The 17,918-nt window shown below is 47.7% G+C and overlaps 1 long non-coding RNA gene across 1 annotated transcript in view; it reads left to right on the top strand.

Moving 5' to 3' along the window:
* Window positions 1-2,178: 2,178 nt before the first annotated feature.
* The window catches only part of LOC115093799, a 44,135-nt gene continuing 28,395 nt past the window's right edge, over window positions 2,179-17,918 (top strand). The window contains exon 1 of the long non-coding RNA XR_003857412.1: window positions 2,179-2,782. This is a non-coding gene — a long non-coding RNA (uncharacterized LOC115093799). The remainder of the gene's footprint in view (window positions 2,783-17,918) is intronic.

Genomic DNA, 17,918 nt, shown 5'->3' with positions numbered 1-17,918 from the left:
GCAGAAACCCTAAGCCATAGTCTGCCCCCTAGAGGATATATATCAGTAATATAGGAAGCTTATGCATATGTGCTAGCTTACCCTGACTGTTTAAATAGCTGACTTCTTGCAATATAATTCTTTAACTGGGAGCACAAACAACAGCAACACAGGAACCAATTGAAAATTAAAAGTAGTTCCCCCATGGGACACTCAGCTTTTAAAGGGGCCGATACAATTAAAATGCGCTGAAAACGGGCACTGAACACTCAGCGCCTGCTTTCCTAAAGCGCCCAGGCAACCCTCCTGGGGGCACCATGCAATATTTAAATTAGGGGTCGTGTTGTCAAGGAGAAGCTAGGGTCGCCCCTATGTCCTTCTTGACAATGGGAGCCCGCAGGCGTCTGCCGGTTTAGAAAATGTTTCGGTGTCCATTTTCCTAATCGGCGCACAGCCAGGGGTTCAGGAAACAGACGCTTGTTAACTGAGCATCCATTTCCTGAACCCGATTATCGGCACTTTTTAAAAACTTTTTTTAAAATTTGTTTTAAGATTTTGCTCCTCCTACTTAATATCACAATGATATTAAGTAGGAGGATGTACAGAAAAGCAGTGTTTTCTGCTTTTCTGTACAACTTTTGACATTGCTCAGCAATTAATACCTGCTCTATGCAAGCTTTAATTTTGAGTGTAAAAATGTGCATCTTCGACACACGTTTTTTTTATGCATTGCAGGTGATTGCTAATAGCCTCATCAACATGCATTTGCATGTGATGAGCGCTATTAGTTTCGTTGCACGTTGGACGTGTGTTGTGTAGATGCTTATCCCCTTATTACATAAGAGGATTAGGTAGCGCCTATATAACCCATGTCCAAATGCGGGTTAAACAGTGTGCTCAGCTGAGCACACTGAATTGCATTGGCCCCAAAGCGTTATATTAAAGCTTCTTAGCTGCAGAAGTGAAAAGAATTAAAAAGTTAAAAGACATACAGAAATCTTAGTTTCTGGTATTTTGGAGATAGGATTCCCCACTCCGAGAATGACTTAAGGGACCCTTTAAAGAGATAAGTTGTGTATACCTTATATGGTAATTTATATTGCATAACCATAATCGTTACACAAAACTACTAGTTGATCCGTTACTTGTTTACCATTTCATTCCCCATTGCTATTATAAACCAATCACCATTAACTAAACAGTTTTCCAGGAGCATGAGTATTTTCTGTAAGCAAACCCATACAGTAGTACTGCATCCTTAACATTTGAAAAGCTGGTTCAGACTCATAGCTCAGTGGTAGTGCCCTGCACTGCCATGTAGGAGATCTAGGTTCAGTTCCTGAGCCTGGCTTCTGCTGCTCAGGCCAGTTAGAGTTGCAGAGATAGCATTCACAACTCCTGAGGGAGGGAGTCCTAGCCATTGCTAAATGGTGAGATCTACTGGCTAGGTTCAGATACAACATGTACCAGACTCCAGTGTAAGCTGCAGTGTGTGGCCCTAGCCAAGGATAGTTGCTGTGATTGGTGTGCTAAATTGAGAGGGCCGCAAGAACACTGTGGAAAAGCATTAGGTTGGGAATAGAGATAGTGTTCACAGAATCCCGAAGGTGGGAGTCCAAACCACCATACAATGGTGACACCTAGTGGCCAGATTCAGAACCATATATATACCAGGTTCTAGAGCGAGATGTGATCCGAAGCCCTCTGGTTGAAGACTTTTGCTGGGATAGCTAGACTAGAAAGGAGGAGGAATTTGAACAATGGCGAAAACTTTGGGGTAATTGCAAAGAAAGGCTCCTGGCAGTGCAGCGCCAATAGAAGCCGGTTCCGGATATCCTGGAAGCCCAAAGGAGCAAGAAGCAACTGCCGCCCCCCCCCAGAAAAGAAAGGTCCAGGTAAGTAAATACAGATACATTAAGCATTCAGAATGCAGATCCGGACTGGAGAATAGCTCACTCCAGCTCAGTTTTCCAAACTACAGTAAATCTTTCAACGAGATTTCAGACAGTGAAGAATTCTCACCTGATTTGTATTCATTTTGAAATAACCCCTTAATATCGGGAGCTAGTTTTCTTTTTGTCAGTGTGAGAGTTACTGGGGCGCTCTCCCTCCGCTGCCGCCGCCGCACGCACTCATCAGCTGGCAAGGGTGGGTTGTTGACAGCCCGTCGCTTAGCAACCGCCGCAAGGCGCGCGCCTTCCCTTCCACTTAGCACGGGAAGGGGACTTTTCAAATCGAGGGTCTCTTCCGCTCCAAGTCTGCATCGAGCAACATGGAGCCAGGAAAGAGGACAAGCGACCCGGGATCCACTGAGCCGGAAGAAAAGGCTTCTCAGCAGCAGGGGCGTCCGGTATAAGAAGCTGCCTGTGGGCCAGTTGCAGGGCCACCCATTAAGTATCGGGCCTGGCCCTGCAGGAGGAGGAGGACGGCCACGCTGATGATTTGCCCCCACGGTCGAGGAACGTAGCGGCAGCCTGATCCGGGAGGACCCAGCTGGAACAGGGCCGCAGCTGGGTTCATTCGACCCTACACCTCCCTCTGCTAGAGAAGCGCAGTCAAGCTGGGCTCCGCAGGAGGACAGCAATTCAGCCGCAGAACAGAGGTGGATCGGGCCCTCCCGCACCTTCGCCAGAGGAGCTCAAGCAGACCGAGGCAGGCACCCTGAAGAACCAGCGAGCTAGGGGGATTCAGTCAGCCCACAATCCCCATTTGAGGAGAGCAGGCTTAGCTGCGTGGGTTTATTCCGCTCCTCAACCCCGCCTCACTCCAAACCCCAGGGAGAGAAGAATTACTGGAACTTTAAGTAATGGTGGCTTCTAATTTTGTATGGTGGGAGCGGTGGAAATGGTAATTACCGGGGATTATGGAGGTAATAGGGACTCGAAGACCATTGAGGTTGGAGGACCATCAGGAGAAAGACGATGGGGCAAAGAGAGGAGAGATCAGAGGGAGCTTGGTCACTGGGTGGGTGTGAGAGTTTAAGGACCACTGAGGAGTTGGTATAGTGAACTACCAGAAATAGAAAGAAGAGTCCTGGGACTGAGTACTGGAGGAGGGTGGTTGGGGCTCTTGAGGATCATTGGAGGGAATCAGGGATGAGTTTGGGATCAAGGACCACTGGGGATGATGCAGTTTGCATGCTAGAGATGTAGGATCATTAGGGATAGAGAAAAAGAAAGATCTGGTTGAGATTGGGGGATGATATTGGGAGGGGGGGGCCAAGGGGGTTGGTGCTGTGGCTGGAGGACCACCAGGATCCTTGGGAGGGGGAGGAGAAGGATTGGGATTAGAGTAGTAGTTTGAGGAGTGGATGATGACTGGGGATTAAGTATTAGTGCTGGGGGGGAGGATGTATGGAAAAATTTTCAAAAAAATAAGAGGAGCAAAAAGAGAAAACAAACTGTATAGTAAACCCAGGACCTGTATATGTACAGTAAACCTAGTATCTGTAGTATGTATAGAAAAGCTAGGAGCTACAGTATGTACAGTAAACCTAGGGTCTTTAGTAAGGGCTGGATTTTCAAAAGCTTACGCGCACCGGGCCTATTTTCAAAAGGCCTGGCGATGAGTGTAAAGCCCCAGGACACGTGTAAGTCCTGGGGCTTGCAAAAAGGGGCGGTGCTGGGGCGGGGCCAGAGGCTCCCGACACAGCGGCCATTTGCTGCTATGACGGGGATTGCGCGCCGGCAGTTGGCCGGCGCGCACAACTTATTTCAGCCCCAGCTGCCTGGGAGGGAACAGGGGAAGGCAGCGCGCTGACCCCCAATTTTATGTGCCTGCGCGCATGTTATAAAATCACGTGTCCATGTGTATGCGCTGGGTAGCACGCGTACATGGACGCACTTGTGCAAGTTTAAAAATCTACCCCTATGTGTAGCAAACCTAGGAAGGTCCATATTCCAAAATGATTTAGATGGATAATGTAATTGGCCGATAACAGGTAAGCCATTTAGACTAAATTATAGCGGGCAACCAGTTACGAGACTAGAATTTAACCAGATAAGAAGGGGTGTTCCTCTTTTTTCTTAAAATAATTTCCTCTGTCTCTTACTATATGAACTTACCTTTTCACTTGTTTTAACATTTTTATATAATAAAGGATTGAAGAAATTATTTTATATAAGAACATAAGAACATGCCATACTGGGTCAGACCAAGGGTCCATCATGCCCAGTATCCTGTTTCCAACAGGGGCCAATCCAAGTCACAAGTTCCTGGCAAGTACCCAAACATTAAATAAATCTCAAGCTACTATTGCTTATTACTTAATGGCAGCTTATGGATTTTTCCTCTGGGAACTTATCCAAACCTTTTTTAAACCCAGTTACACTAACAGTCGTAACCACATCCTCTGGCAATGAAGTCCAGGGTTTAACTATGCACTGAGTGAAAAAGAATTTTCTTCGATTTGTTTTAAATGAACTACCTGCTGACTTTATAGAGTCCTTCTGTTATCTGAGAGAGTAAATAATTGATTTACATTAACTGGTTCAAAGTCCTTTCATGATTTTATAGACCTATATCATATCCCCCCTCAGTCGTCTCTTCTCCAAACTGAATAGCCCTAACTTCCTTAGCTTTTCTCATAGGGCAGCCGTTCTGTTGTGTTCCGCGGTCGTGGCGCCCCACGACCGCGGCCCCCTACCTTATCCGCGGCGTTCCTTCGCCATGGGAGCCCCGGGGGAGGGCTCCGATTCAGGCCATCGCTCCCGCGCAGCTTCCGGGGCTGCTCGCTGCAGGGGGAGCTGTCCTGCTCCCCCTCGCGGCGTCCAGCAGCGTCTCTCCTCCGCAGGGCAAAATCCAAGATGGCCGCCGCCATCTTTAGGCGCGAGGCCGCGCCTCCTCATTAGCTTTAAAGGAACATGATCCCTTTAACCAGGCTCAGCTCAGAGAAGATATCTCTTTAAGCCTCCCAGGGGGTTGTTAGGGCCTGGTGGGATCATCCCCCCTGGTAACAGAAGCTCTGGAGCAGAGGGTTGGGAGCCCTGTAACTGCCTATGGCTGAGGGTGATACCAGGGAGCCCGGTTCACTCAACCTCTGAAGATCTGCACACAGGACAAAACAACGCAGAGGTGATTTATTTAATTTCTGAGCCGGCCTAGTGGTCTCTTTCGGCCCTCCTTCCTTCCGATGCCATTTTCGCCATCCTTTTCAGTTCCTACGAGCTCCCAGGGGTTTGTCTTGGTCACACTGGTTCTTTTTTCAGGCCCTGATCCTAATTTTGCTCGAGGATCATGCTGCATGGTGCGGCCTGCGAGCCGGAGTTTGTATCGGGTGCTTGTTGGGAGGGGAAGGCTCTTCGGGGAAGCCGATTCTGGCAAAATCGCATCGCAGCAGCTCTAGAGCACACAGGGGCCCTGGGAGGGCAGAATTGCTGCAGCAGCCTCAGGACCCCTTTCTTCTCAGCGCAGGTACTGAAGCCTTACTGCGAACATTCAGGGACAGAAGAAGGCTGCCCTGGGGGAGGGGAGCTCTCCGCCACCTCTTTTGCCGCATCCTGCTGCCCCTGGGGGGGCGACTTGCAGGCAGCGCAGATCTCTTCCTCAGAGGAGGAACAGGGGAAGGACTCAGATGAGTCTTCTTCCTCGTTCTCCTCTGATTTTGTTTTGGTGCTGCATAAAGCCTTCAAAGCACGAAAAGCAGCAAAGAGCCAGGGTACTAAGGTACTCCGTGATGTCTTGCCGTCGCTGCGGGCTGGGACAGAAGCTTCGTCACTCCACAAGCATACCAAGTCACACATTGGCATAGAAGCCCCCAAGGCCAAACGCCCTCTCCGGTCCTTTTCCTGTCAGGTGGACAGTTCAGATATGGACAGGGTGGATGAAGGCGAGTCTCCTCCGCAAGCCCCTGGTGAGGGACAGGATGCGGATCAGGATCACCAGCTCCAGCCCGCCAAGCCAGTAGATGCGCCTTAGAAGGTTTCTGGCTGTTTAAAAAAAAAAAAAGAAAGAAAATTTACTCGAGATTGTGAAAACAGCGGCAGAAGGCATAGCAAGTTCCTTTGAGCCTCCCAGCGGGTTGGCAGGTCCTGGTGGGACCATTCCCCTGGTATCAGAGGCAAAAGAGCAGGGGTTTGAAGACCCAGAGACTGCTACAGCCGGCGGGTGATACCGGGGAGCCTGGCTCACTCACCCACAGCAGGCAGCTCTGCACAGCCTTCGGAGCACTGTGGGGAAAAAAAAAAGGTAAAAGTGATTTTTTTTTTCTGGTCGGCCAGTCCAGCATTCTCTCCAGCTCCTCTCTGCCTGCCTTACCGCCGCATTTCCGCTCGTGTGAAGGCCCCTGCCACCCGGTCTATTTTTCGTACGCTTACCTCAGCTGATCAGAATTAAGTTTAGCCCGAGGCTATGCCTCGTGGTGCAGCCTGCTCCATGTGCGGCAGCGCGTGCACCAGCCTCTCTAGAGCCGGCATCTCAGCAGATCGTATCTCGGAAGGTAAAGGGACCTTGGGGAGATCCGCTGAGGGGAATCTCCGTGGTAGCAGCAGTTCTTCGCGGCGCCCAGAGCCTGGGAGGCTTACAGCTCAGCTGCAGCCACCTGATCCGTTCCTGCTTAGTGCAGGGACGGAGGCCATTTTGAAAACGTTCAGGGATGCAGAGAGAGCCGCGATGGAAGTTTCCTGCCACCTCTCTCCCCACAACCGGGGCCCTCCCGGGGGGTGGGCAGGTCGCAGGAGGATCGGGCTGATACTTCGGATGGTGATCCTGAGGGGGCCTCAGATGGGTCTTCTTCGTCGTTCTCCTCGGACTTGGTGAAGTTTTTTCACAAGATGTTCAAGGCACAGAGAGCGTCCAAACGCAAGAGGGGCAAGGTCTCTGAGGTTCCCTCCTCCCGTAAGAGTCCTGAGTCCCTGCCGGTGGGGGGGCGTACTAAGTCTAAGCGCCCTCTCAGATCCGTGGCAGGTCTGGATGATTTGTCTTCGTCGGATCTATCTGATGGAGGAGACCCTTCCCCACAAGACCTTCAGGGGGTAAATGCAGGCCAGGATGGTCAGCCCCTGATGCCCAAGCAGGGAGGCGCTTCTGCGGTGGACGGTGATGATCCCAAGGTAGTATGCTTGTTCCAGAGAGATGAATTGGGTCCGCTTATCCCAAATATTCTGGAAGAGCTTGGAATTGAAGTCCCGCAGGAGGATTCACGTATGGGAGCGGTGGATCCCGTGTTGTTAGATCTAAGAGGTCCAGCTCACTCTTTTCCTTTTCATATGTTGGACACTGACCTCTTGTTCTGGGAGTGGGACACTCCAGATCTAGGTTTGAAAGTCAGCCACTCTATGGATAAGTTGTACCCGCTACCGGAGGATACGCTGGAGCTGCTCAGGGTACCCAAGGTGGATGCGGCAGTCTCTGCAGTCAATACAAAGACCACCATCCCAGTCACGAGAGCGACAGCCCTAAAAGATTTGCAGGACCGAAAGTTGGAGGTACAGTTTAAAAAGATATTTGAGACCTCCACCCTGGGAGTGCAGGCGGCCATGTGCAGCAGTTTTGCTCTGTGTGCGAGCCTGCATTGGGTGTAGTACTTACAATCTGTGGCATCCATTTCGGACATGGCTCAGGCTGGTCATTTGGAGGTGGCGGTGGCTTACAGTGCGGATGCACTGTATGATCTCCTGCGCATGTTGGGAAGAACAATGGTCTCCGCCATTTCGGCCTGCAGGGTCCTTTGGCTCAGAAATTGGTCATCGGATGTCTCCTCGAAAGCTCAGCTGAGTTCCTTGCCTTTCAAGGGAAAGCTGCTCTTCGGCCAACAGTTGGAGGACATGATTAAGTTGCTGGAAGAGAATAAGGTCCACAAGCTGCCAGAGGACAGGCTCAGGAGCAAAGGCTCTTTTCCTCAGAGGTCCAGATTCCAGGGGAATCGTCGTTTTCGGGCCTCACGGTCTTCTGGATCCTCCTCTCGTCAGGCTCCCAGCTGTGACGGATTCGGCATGGTCAAGTCTTCTTTGGTGGCTGTGTCCAGATTACGACGGGGTGTGGATTTGGAAATTCCCTCCTGGATGATGTTGGAGTCTTTTTGGTCGATCAAGCGGTGGATGAGGTCGGAGTCTTCTTGGTCGATCAAGCGGTTGGAGACCAGAGCGGTTCAGTTGGCGCTACAGGCCCTCCTTCCTTAGTAGAGGGGAGATCAGTTCGGATTCTCTCCGACAATGTGACAATGGTGGCTTACATCAATCGTCAGGGCAAAACTCGGAGTCGTCCGGTGGCGACGGAGGCTCAACTTTTAATCAGCTGGGCAGAACAGCACCTGTACAGGATAGCAGCCTCTCACATTGCCGGAGTGGACAATGTGCAGGCCGATTTTCTCAGCCGCCACCATTTGGATCCAGGAGAGTGGGAACTCTCAGATGAGGCTTTCAGTCTCCTGTGCAACTGATGGTCCAGGCCGCGATGGACCTGTTGGCGACGTATCGCAATGCTAAAGCTCCTCAATTTTTCAGTCGTCGAAGAGAGCCAGGAGCGGAAGGTGTAGACCTCTGTGCTTCCCTGGCCAAAGGACATTCTGTTGTATGTCTTTCCGCCGTGGCTGTTGGTCGGCAAGGTTCTATGCCGCATTGAGGCTCTTTCGGGCAAGGTGATACTCGTCGCGCCAGAGTAGCCGAGGCGCCCATGGTTTGCAGACCTTCTCAATCTGGCGGTAGACGGCCCGCTGAGATTTCATCCGTCCCCGAGTCTGCTGCGACAAGGTCCCATTTATTTCATAGAGATAGATCGTTTTTATCTAGCGGCATGGCTATTGAAAGGCGGAGATTGAGAAATAAGGATTACTCGGAGGAGGTGATTACTACGCTTTTGCAGTCCCATAAAACTTCTACCTCCATAGCCTACGTCACAATTTGGGGTATTTGAGGACTGGTGCCTGAACCACGCGGTGAGGCCATCTAGGGCTACTATTCCGGATGTTCTGGCCTTTCTGCAGGCAGGTCTAGTAAACGGTCTAGCCTTCAATTCCCTACGATTTCAGGTGGCAGCCTTTGGTAGTTTTGGGGGAAAGGTACAGGGCCTCGCTCTAGCGTCTCATCCAGATGTGGTTCGTTTTCTACGTGGCGTTAAACATCTTCGTCTTCCGATTTGGAACCCATGTCCTTCGTGGAAGCTCAACATGGTTCTCCATGCCCTTTTGTAATGCGCCTTTCGAGCTGCTGACACGGGTGACCTTGAAAGATCTGACGTTGAAGGTCGTTTCCTCGTGGCTCTCGTATCGGCACGGCATGTTTCGGAGCTACAGGCCTTATCTTGTCAGGAGCTCTTCTTAAGGATTTCTAACAAAGAAGTTTCTTTACAAATGGTTCCCTCCTTTATTTGATTTAGTTTAAAAGCTGTTCTTTCTCCTTTTTAAGGGTTAGCTCCAGCAGCCTTTCGGAAAAGACTCAACCCTTCCCCAAAAGTTTGCCCAGTTCCTTACAAAACGTCCTTGCACCATCTCCTCATCCACATACTGAGACTTCGGAGCTCTGCCTGCTTCTGGGGACTTGCGTGTGGAACAGGGATCATTTCAGAGAATGCTATTCTGGAGGTTTTGGATTTCAGCTTTCTACCTAAGAGCCTAAATTTGGCTTCTAGAATCTCCCTCCCACATTTTCCTATGTCATTGGTGCCCACATGTACCATGACAGCTGGCTCCTCCCCAGCACTGTCTAAAATCCTATCTAGGTGACATGCGAAGTCTGCCACCTTCACACCAGGTAAGCATGTTACCAGGCGATCCTCATGTCCATCAGTCACCCTGCTGTCTTCATTCCTAATAATCGAATCACCAACTATGACGGCCAACCTAACCCTTCCCTCCTGGGCAGTAGCCCTGAGAGACAGATCCTCGGTGCCAGAGGACAATGCACCACCTGGAGAGCAGGTCCTTGCTACAGGATCATATCCTGCTACACCAGGTTGATGCTTTCCGATCATGAGACCTTCCTCCTCCAAGGCAGCACCAGGGCTGCCAGACTGGAGTTGGGACCTGGCTACTATGTCCCTGAAGGTCTCATCTATATACCTCTCTGTCTGCCTCAGCTCCTCCAGGTCTGCCACTCTAGCCTTCAGCAAATGGATTCATTCTCTAAGAGGCAGGAGTACTTTGCATCAGATGCACACATACAGTTTTTCACTGCCAGGTAAAAAATCATATATGTGACACTCAATGCAAAAGACTGGGAGTCCCCCTCTTGCTGCCAGACTGCTGCCTTCATCTTAATTTTGTTCATTTCCTAGTTAAGTTTTAGGTTACTATGGGAGTAGGAATGCATACAATTAGGGTCCTTTAAATGTATTAGTGTATTCACTATATATCTGGTAGTAATCTACATACAAGAGAATGATTAAACTCTTGGTAAGGTGTGGGGAATTTCTGAATTTAACTTAAAAGGCTGATTATTTTTTTTGTGTGTGTATGAAAGTGTCACCTGCCTATAAATTAAAGTATGAGCTAGGGATGGGTGGGGGTGGTGGGTTGGGAAATACAAACACACAAACTTCTGTTTTTCACTTGCTTTTCTGATTACCTTCTGTTTTTTGTCTGCCTTTCTGACTAGCTATTCAATACAGACACACAAACACACTAAATAATATACCCCAATGTACTTCTCTCTAATACTTTTACATTTTAAAAATTTCCCCAAGCAGTAATTACTGATTCTTTTCAGCCACCAGCAAAATGATCCCCTCCTCTCAGTGCTCACTCTTCTGAATTATGCATATCTAATGCATTGGAAGTATTGAGGTACTAATGGACTTTTATTAAAAAAAAAAAGACTAAAAAGAAAATAGAATGCTTGAATAACTAGCCAATAGATGGAGGTATGGGGTGAAACAATTATGACTGCATGCCCTAATCCTGGGGGAATTCTGTGCTACTGTGGAGCGCAGGGTTTTCACAGAATCTCCCTCTCCCCGCGTGCAGAATTGCCAAATTTTGTGCAGAAAATGTCAAAGGAGACCCCAGCATGCTGTAAATGGAGTGCGCCGTTCACAGCAAAGATGAAGGCCCCCGCGTGCCTTGGGACCTGCTCCACTTGTGGCGAAGATGAAGGCTCCGGTGAGAGTGAATGTGTATAGAGAGGTGTGTGTGTGTGAGGAGGGGAGAGGGGTGTGAGAGAAGGGAGGGGAGGGAGTGTGAGAGGGAAAGGATGAGAGAGGGGAAGGGTGTGAGGGAAAGGGAGGATGAGAGGAGGGGGAGGGGTATGAGAGAGAGCAAGAGCAGGGGGGAGTGCTTCAGTGTGGGTGCCAGAGAGAAGGAGCTTGTTTGAGGAGATTATGAAGGAGTGTGTATGTGTGTGAGAGATTGGGAGCTGGTGTGTATGAAAGAGGGATCTTGTGTATGTGAGGGTGCTGGCCTGTGTAAAGGGATTGTGTATGTGTGAGGGAGCCTGTGTGAAGGGGTACGTGAGAGAGAGTCAAAGGAAGCCTGTGTGAGGGTGTATGCATGAGAGAGAAAGGGAGCTTGTAAGGGTGTGTATACAAGAGAGAGGGATCCTGTATGAGGAGATGTGTGTGTCGAGAGCGTGAGGGAGCCTGGATGGGGGGAGGGGTGAGAATGAGGGTGTGTGTATGTGCACTAGAGAGAGGGAGCTTGTGTGTGAGAGAGGGAGGAATAGAAGGAGCCTGTGAGGGGCAGTACTGAGAATGGGGTCAAACTCTGGGACTGGCGATAGAGTTAGCCTAGAGATGGAGGTGAGAGATATGGCAGGTGGAGAAGTTGGGGCCTGAGAGGGCAAAGTGGCCAGGGGAGTAGGGAGAGCGACTGGAAGGGGCACTCTTACAGTAAATTTCTAGGGAGATTCTGCTCAAAATATTTAAAATTCTGCATCTTTAAGTAATAACTTTTCTGTATTAATTTAAAATGTAATTACTCAAAGACTGAAATGTAAATTGTGTTATTTTGACCAATATAAAGTTTGCAAGAATTTTATTTTTTTTTGCGCAGAATTCCCCCAGGAGTAATGCCCCAGGTGCCAAAATGCCTAGTTATGGCACTGAAGAGGAGAAGAGAGCTGCAACTTCTGTAAGCAGCCGCTCCTATACCAGGACAAGGGGAAGGGAGAGGGCAGGAGTGTTGTCTGCTTCGTGTGTTACCCCTCCAGGGACTTCATTAGCATTGCTGCCCAACTCCCAACTGTGACGCAGCCTGTGGGACTGAAAAGAAAATCCGCTACTCCCCTCCCAATCCAGCCCGTGTGGGTTCAAAGAAGAATGGCCATTATACCCCATCACCCACTGAGCCAATGGAGCTATGCACTACCTGCCCCAGAACTCTTCTGCCCTCACTGCCATGCAGTTCAGACTGAGAAATTGAACCTTGTGGGGCTTTGTAGAAATCTAAGATGCACAATATAGTTCAAGCAGTTTCTCAAAGTGTAAGCTGCCTGGAAGGAAAATAAAGGCACAGCTCCACTCTTCTGGAGAAGCGATGCACAGCTAGTCAGAATCGGGGGAGTTGGGAGAAAGCAGTAACTGGGGGATGGGAATGAGTGATGACTGATTAATTGGGTGAGCAAGGACTGGGAGATTGGGAGGTGGAGACAGCAAGAACTGGTTGGGGTGAGTAGCAACTGAGGCATGGGTTGAGGTGGGGGAGCAGGTACTGGAGAATTGAAGGGTGGTGGGACCTAGAAGTTGACTGGACAAGGGTGTGAAACGGAGCTGGGAATATGATTGGAGATGTGTGAGACAGAGAGCAGTTAGTGTGAGTGGGGGATTTGATGTGGGACTAAGTGATATGACTTGGGGTGTGAGACAAGCAAAGAGTTAGTGGTGGGGTGTGAGATTTATGTATTTATTTATCGAGTTATATATACCGTCATTCGGTTTCGCCATCACAACGGTTTACAAAGTTTCGATGTTTAACAGAGTGATCTAAGCATTCATTTACTTGTTAACATAGTTATTGGAGGCGTTATTAACATGGTTCGGTTGTTATATTGCACAGGTTAAAATATGTGCTTTGGATTGGATCTGAATGTTTATATGTGGCAGTAGTGAGGGGGGTTATAGCATAGAATCATTCGCTTTGGTGAACATCCAAGTTTTTAGTTCTTTTTTGCATGTTTTTAAGTTTTGTTGTGTTCTCAGTTCAGTTGGGAGGGTGTTCCAGAGTTCGGAGCTTCCTAGGGAAATGGCTCTCTTCAGAGTTGAAATAAGTTGACAAAGTTCCTCATGAGAGGCTTCTAGGAAAAGTAAAAAGTCATGGGATAGGTGGCGATGTCCTTTCGTGGATTGCAAACTGGCTAAAAGACAGGAAACAGAGAGTAGGATTAAATGGACAATTTTCTCAGTGGAAGGGAGTGGACAGTGGAGTGCCTCAGGGATCTGTATTGGGACCCTTACTTTTCAATATATTTATAAATGATCTGGAAAGAAATACGACGAGTGAGATAATCAAATTTGCAGATGACACAAAATTGTTCAGAGTAGTTAAAGCACAAGCAGATTGTGATAAATTGCAGGAAGACCTTGTGAGGCTGGAAAATTGGGCATCCAAATGGCAGATGAAATTTAATGTGGATAAGTGCAAGGTAATGCATATAGGGAAAAATAATCCATGCTATAATTACACAATGTTAGGTTCCATATTAGGTGCTACAACCCAAGAAAGAGATCTAGGTGTCATAGTGGATAACACATTGAAATCGTCGCTTCAGTGTGCTGCGGCAGTCAAAAAAGCAAACAGAATGTTGGGAATTATTAGAAAGGGAATGGTGAATAAAACGGAAAATGTCATAATGCCTCTGTATCGCTCCATGGTGAGACCACACCTTGAATACTGTGTACAGTTCTGGTCGCCGCATCTCAAAAAAGATATAATTGCGATGGAGAAGGTACAGAGAAGGGCTACCAAACAGCTTCCCTACGAGGAAAGACTAAAGAGGTTAGGACTTTTCAGCTTGGAGAAGAGACGACTGAGGGGGGATATGATAGAGGTGTTTAAAATCATGAGAGGTCTAGAACGGGTAGATGTGAATCGGTTATTTACTGTTTCGGATAGTAGAAAGACTAGGGGGCACTCCATGAAGTTAGCATGGGGCACATTTAAAACTAATCGGAGAAAGTTCTTTTTTACTCAACGCACAATTAAACTCTGGAATTTGTTACCAGGGGATGTGGTCAGTGCAGTTAGTATAGCTGTGTTTAAAAAAGGATTGGATAAGTTCTTGGAAGAGAAGTCCATTACCTGCTATTAAGTTCACTTAGAGAATAGCCACTGCCATTTGCAACAGTAACATGGAATAGACTTAGTTTTTGGGTACTTGCCAGGTTCTTATGACCTGGATTGGCCACTGTTGGAAACAGGATGCTGGGCTTGATGGACCCTTGGTCTGACCCAGTATGGCATTTTCTTATGTTCTTATGTTCTTAAGTTTTTGGCACGTAGGTGGGATTTTTAGTAGCCCTTTGTTAGCTGATCGGAGATTTCAGTTTGGTAAGTGAGGTTTTATGGAAGCATTTAACCAGTTTGTTTGTTTTTCATATATTATTTTGTGTATTATGGATAGTATTTTGTAGTCTATCCAGTGTAGTGATATGAGAGTTGGAGTGATGTGGTCGTACTTTTTTGTTCCTGTGAGTATTCTGGCGGCTGTATTTTGAAGGGTCTGGAATGGTCGGAGGGTGGTTAGAGGTAAGTTGAATAGCAGGGAGTTGCAATAATCTAGGTTGGAGAAGATGAGTAGTTGGAGGACTGTTCTGAAGTTGTTGTGGGAGAGGAAAGGTTTTAGGTGTTGTAGAGTTAGTAGTTTGTGATAACCGTCTTTGATTTTTGCGATGATGTGGTTCTTGAAGGATAGTTCCTTGTCAATTATGACTCCAAGGTTGCGGGCATGGGTGACCAGGGAGATTACCGTCTTTTGATTCATTATGTTGAGTGATGGTAGGTGCGGAGGGTTGTTCTTTCTATCCAGCAGGATTATTTCTGTCTTATCAATGTTTAGGATAAGTTTCATGTTGGTTAGTAGTTGCTTTATTTTGGTGAGGTAATTGGCTGTTTTTTTGTAGGTGTCTTCGATAGAGTTGTGTATTGGGATAAGTATTTGGATGTCATCAGCATATATGAAGTGGGTCAGTTTAAGGTTTGAGAGGAAGTGACATATCGGTAGGAGATAAATGTTGAAGAGTGTCGCCGATAGAGCGGATCCTTGGGGAACTCCAGTGTCAAGGTTTATTTACTTTGAGAGGGTGCCATTGATTGACACCTGGTAAGTCCTTAGTGATAAATAGGATGAGAACCATTGTAGGGTTTTACCATTTGCACCAATTTCTGAGAGCCGGTCAATCAGTATTGAATGGTTTACTGTGTCGAAGGCTGCTGATAGGTCTAGTAGGACTAGAAGGTAGCTTTGGCCGTTGTCAAAGCCTTTGAGTACGGTGTCGTTTAGTGATAGGAGTAGTGATTCAGTGTTTAGTTGGTTCCTGAAGCCGAATTGTGTGGGGAGTAGGATGTTGTTCTTTTCCAGGTGGTCGCTGAGTTGGGAATGGATGATTTTTTCAATAATTTTGGCAATGAATGGTAGGTTTGATAAAGCAAGGGATAAGAGATAAAGCAAGGGATGTAAAATGTAGGGTGAGGAGAGAACAGATTGTGTGAATGACTTGGAGAACTGTGGAAAGTGTAGGAGGCAGTAGAAAATAACAAGATATGAGAAGGTGGAAATAGAGGGGCGGATTTTAAAAGAGTTACGTGCATAATATACGCACGTAACCCTTTAAAACCCCTCCTGCGCGCACCGAACCTATTTTGCATAGGCCCGGCAATGTGCGCAAGCCCCGGGACGCACGTATGTCCCGTGGCTTGAAAAAGGGGGCAGGGCAGGAGCCTCCAGGCACAGCGGCCATTTACCACTTTCGAAGCGGCCTCAGAGGGAACGGAGGAAGGTTGCGCGGCTCGGCGCGCACAAGGTGCACAAGTGTGCACCCTTGTGCACACAAATTTATGCCTGCACGTAGCTTTTAATATCTGCCCCAAAGAGCACTCCACAGTTTACCTTTCTCCTCTGAGAAAACTGACCATCTAGTCCTTCTCTGTTTCCTATCTTTTAACCAGTTTGCAGTCCACAACAGGACACTGCCCCCTACCCATGACTTTTTAATTTTCTCAGGAGTCTCTCATGGGGCAATTTGTCAAACGCTTTCTGAAAATCCAAATACATTACATCAACTGGTTCACCATTATCCACGTTTGTTACTCTCTTCAAGAAAGAAGATTGGTGAGGCAAGATTTCCCTGGTAAATCAATGCTAGTTGTGTTCCATTAAATCAAGTCTTTCTATATATTCTATGATTTTGTTCTTTAGAATAGTTTCCACTATTTTTCCCAGCACTGAAGTCAAATTTGCTTGTCTATAGTTTCTTGGATCACCCTTAAGAGTAGATTTTTAAAAAATATGCGCGTGCACATGGATGCGCAGTTTTATAACATGTGCGGCTATGAGATCAGGCCTCCGCCAGTTCTCTCCCAGTCTGCTCCTTAATTGGAGCAGACTGGGAGGGAACTTTCCTCCCCCCCTCTATCTACCCTCTCTCCCTCTTCCCCTCATCCGCAACTATTTTTAATGCCATACCTTTTGTAGTTTTCTTTATTTCTGAAATTATGCCAGCTCCTGAGCTGGTGTAAGATGTGCGCGCCGGCAGGCTGCCGGCTTGCGATCCCCCAGCACAGCAGTAAATGGGCATTGTACCAGCTGCTTCCTGCTCTGCCCCACCCCGCCTCCTGGACCACCCCTCCCCACCCCCGGGACCACCCCTTAATAGAGGTCTGGCACTTGTGCGCGTAACAGGAGTTACACGCGCGGCCACGCCCCCGGGCCCGCCCCCAAAACGCCGCGACGACCGGGCCCGCCCCCGACACGCCCCCTTGCCAAACCCCGGGACTTACGCGAGTCCCGGGGTCTGCACGCACCGGTAGGCCTATTGAACATAGGCGCACCGGCGCGCAGGGCCCTGCTCGCCTAAATCCGCCCGGATTTAGGCGGATTTAGGCGAGCAGGGCTCTGAAAATCCGCCCCATAGAGTGAATTTTTTGAATTAAAAATTCTAAATGTCTAACTCTTAAAAGGTGCCTCGATCTTTTGAAAATCAGGCTCATTGCTCCATATGGCTGAAATATGGTACCCTATTTAAAGAGAATGGGAATACACAGCAGTTTTGCCTGGCAATAGTTTTATTACTAGCAGTATAAGATTTGGATTTCTGATTTTGCTTGTTTATACACTGGGAGATTATATTGGTATACCTACAGTAAGTGCTGGGGGTCTGATGTTCAAATAATTCTGTATATGTCATTGTTAAATCTCCCTTTTCCGCATCTGCTTTTGCGCACCTGTTGCTTTCAGATTGTGGTTCATAAGTTGTTGTTTTTTCTTCAATGCTAAGCAATTATTAACATTTGATGCTGCATTAATTACAGTATCGAGGGCATGTGTAGGACCAGAGTGAAGGATATTTTTAGTTTGTGGGATCTAATGTGTTTAGTGAGGTATGGAATGAGTAAATGGTACTAGAAGTAGGAGACACTCCAATAACTAAAATTTAGCACATTTGAAACAAATTGGAGAAAGTATTTTTCACTCCATGCACAATCAAGCTGTAGAATTTGTTGCCAGAGATTGTGGTCAAAGTATCTAGCATAGTTGAATTTAAAAGGGGTTTGGACAAGTTCCCAGAGGAAATGTGTATATACATTTATTTGCCAGGAAAGTTTGAGAAAGCTACTGCTTATCCCTTGGAGTGATCAAGGAATAGATCCACTCTTTGGGATCTGCCAGATTTTTCTTAAGGACCTGGATTGGCCACTGCCAGAAATGGGATGCTGGGCTCGATAGATCTTTGGTCTGACCTAGCATACCATGTTTTGCAGTGTCTTGTAAAAGTCTTTACACTCTTGTACATTTTTCACATTCTGCTGTCTAAAAAAATACAATCAAAATACATTAAAGCAGAGTTTGTTTCACTTT

This window comes from Rhinatrema bivittatum, chromosome 6 (genome assembly GCF_901001135.1).
Source record: "Rhinatrema bivittatum chromosome 6, aRhiBiv1.1, whole genome shotgun sequence".
In the NCBI taxonomy this organism is placed as follows: domain Eukaryota; kingdom Metazoa; phylum Chordata; class Amphibia; order Gymnophiona; family Rhinatrematidae; genus Rhinatrema; species Rhinatrema bivittatum.
This window is presented reverse-complemented; position numbering and strand designations above follow the sequence as displayed.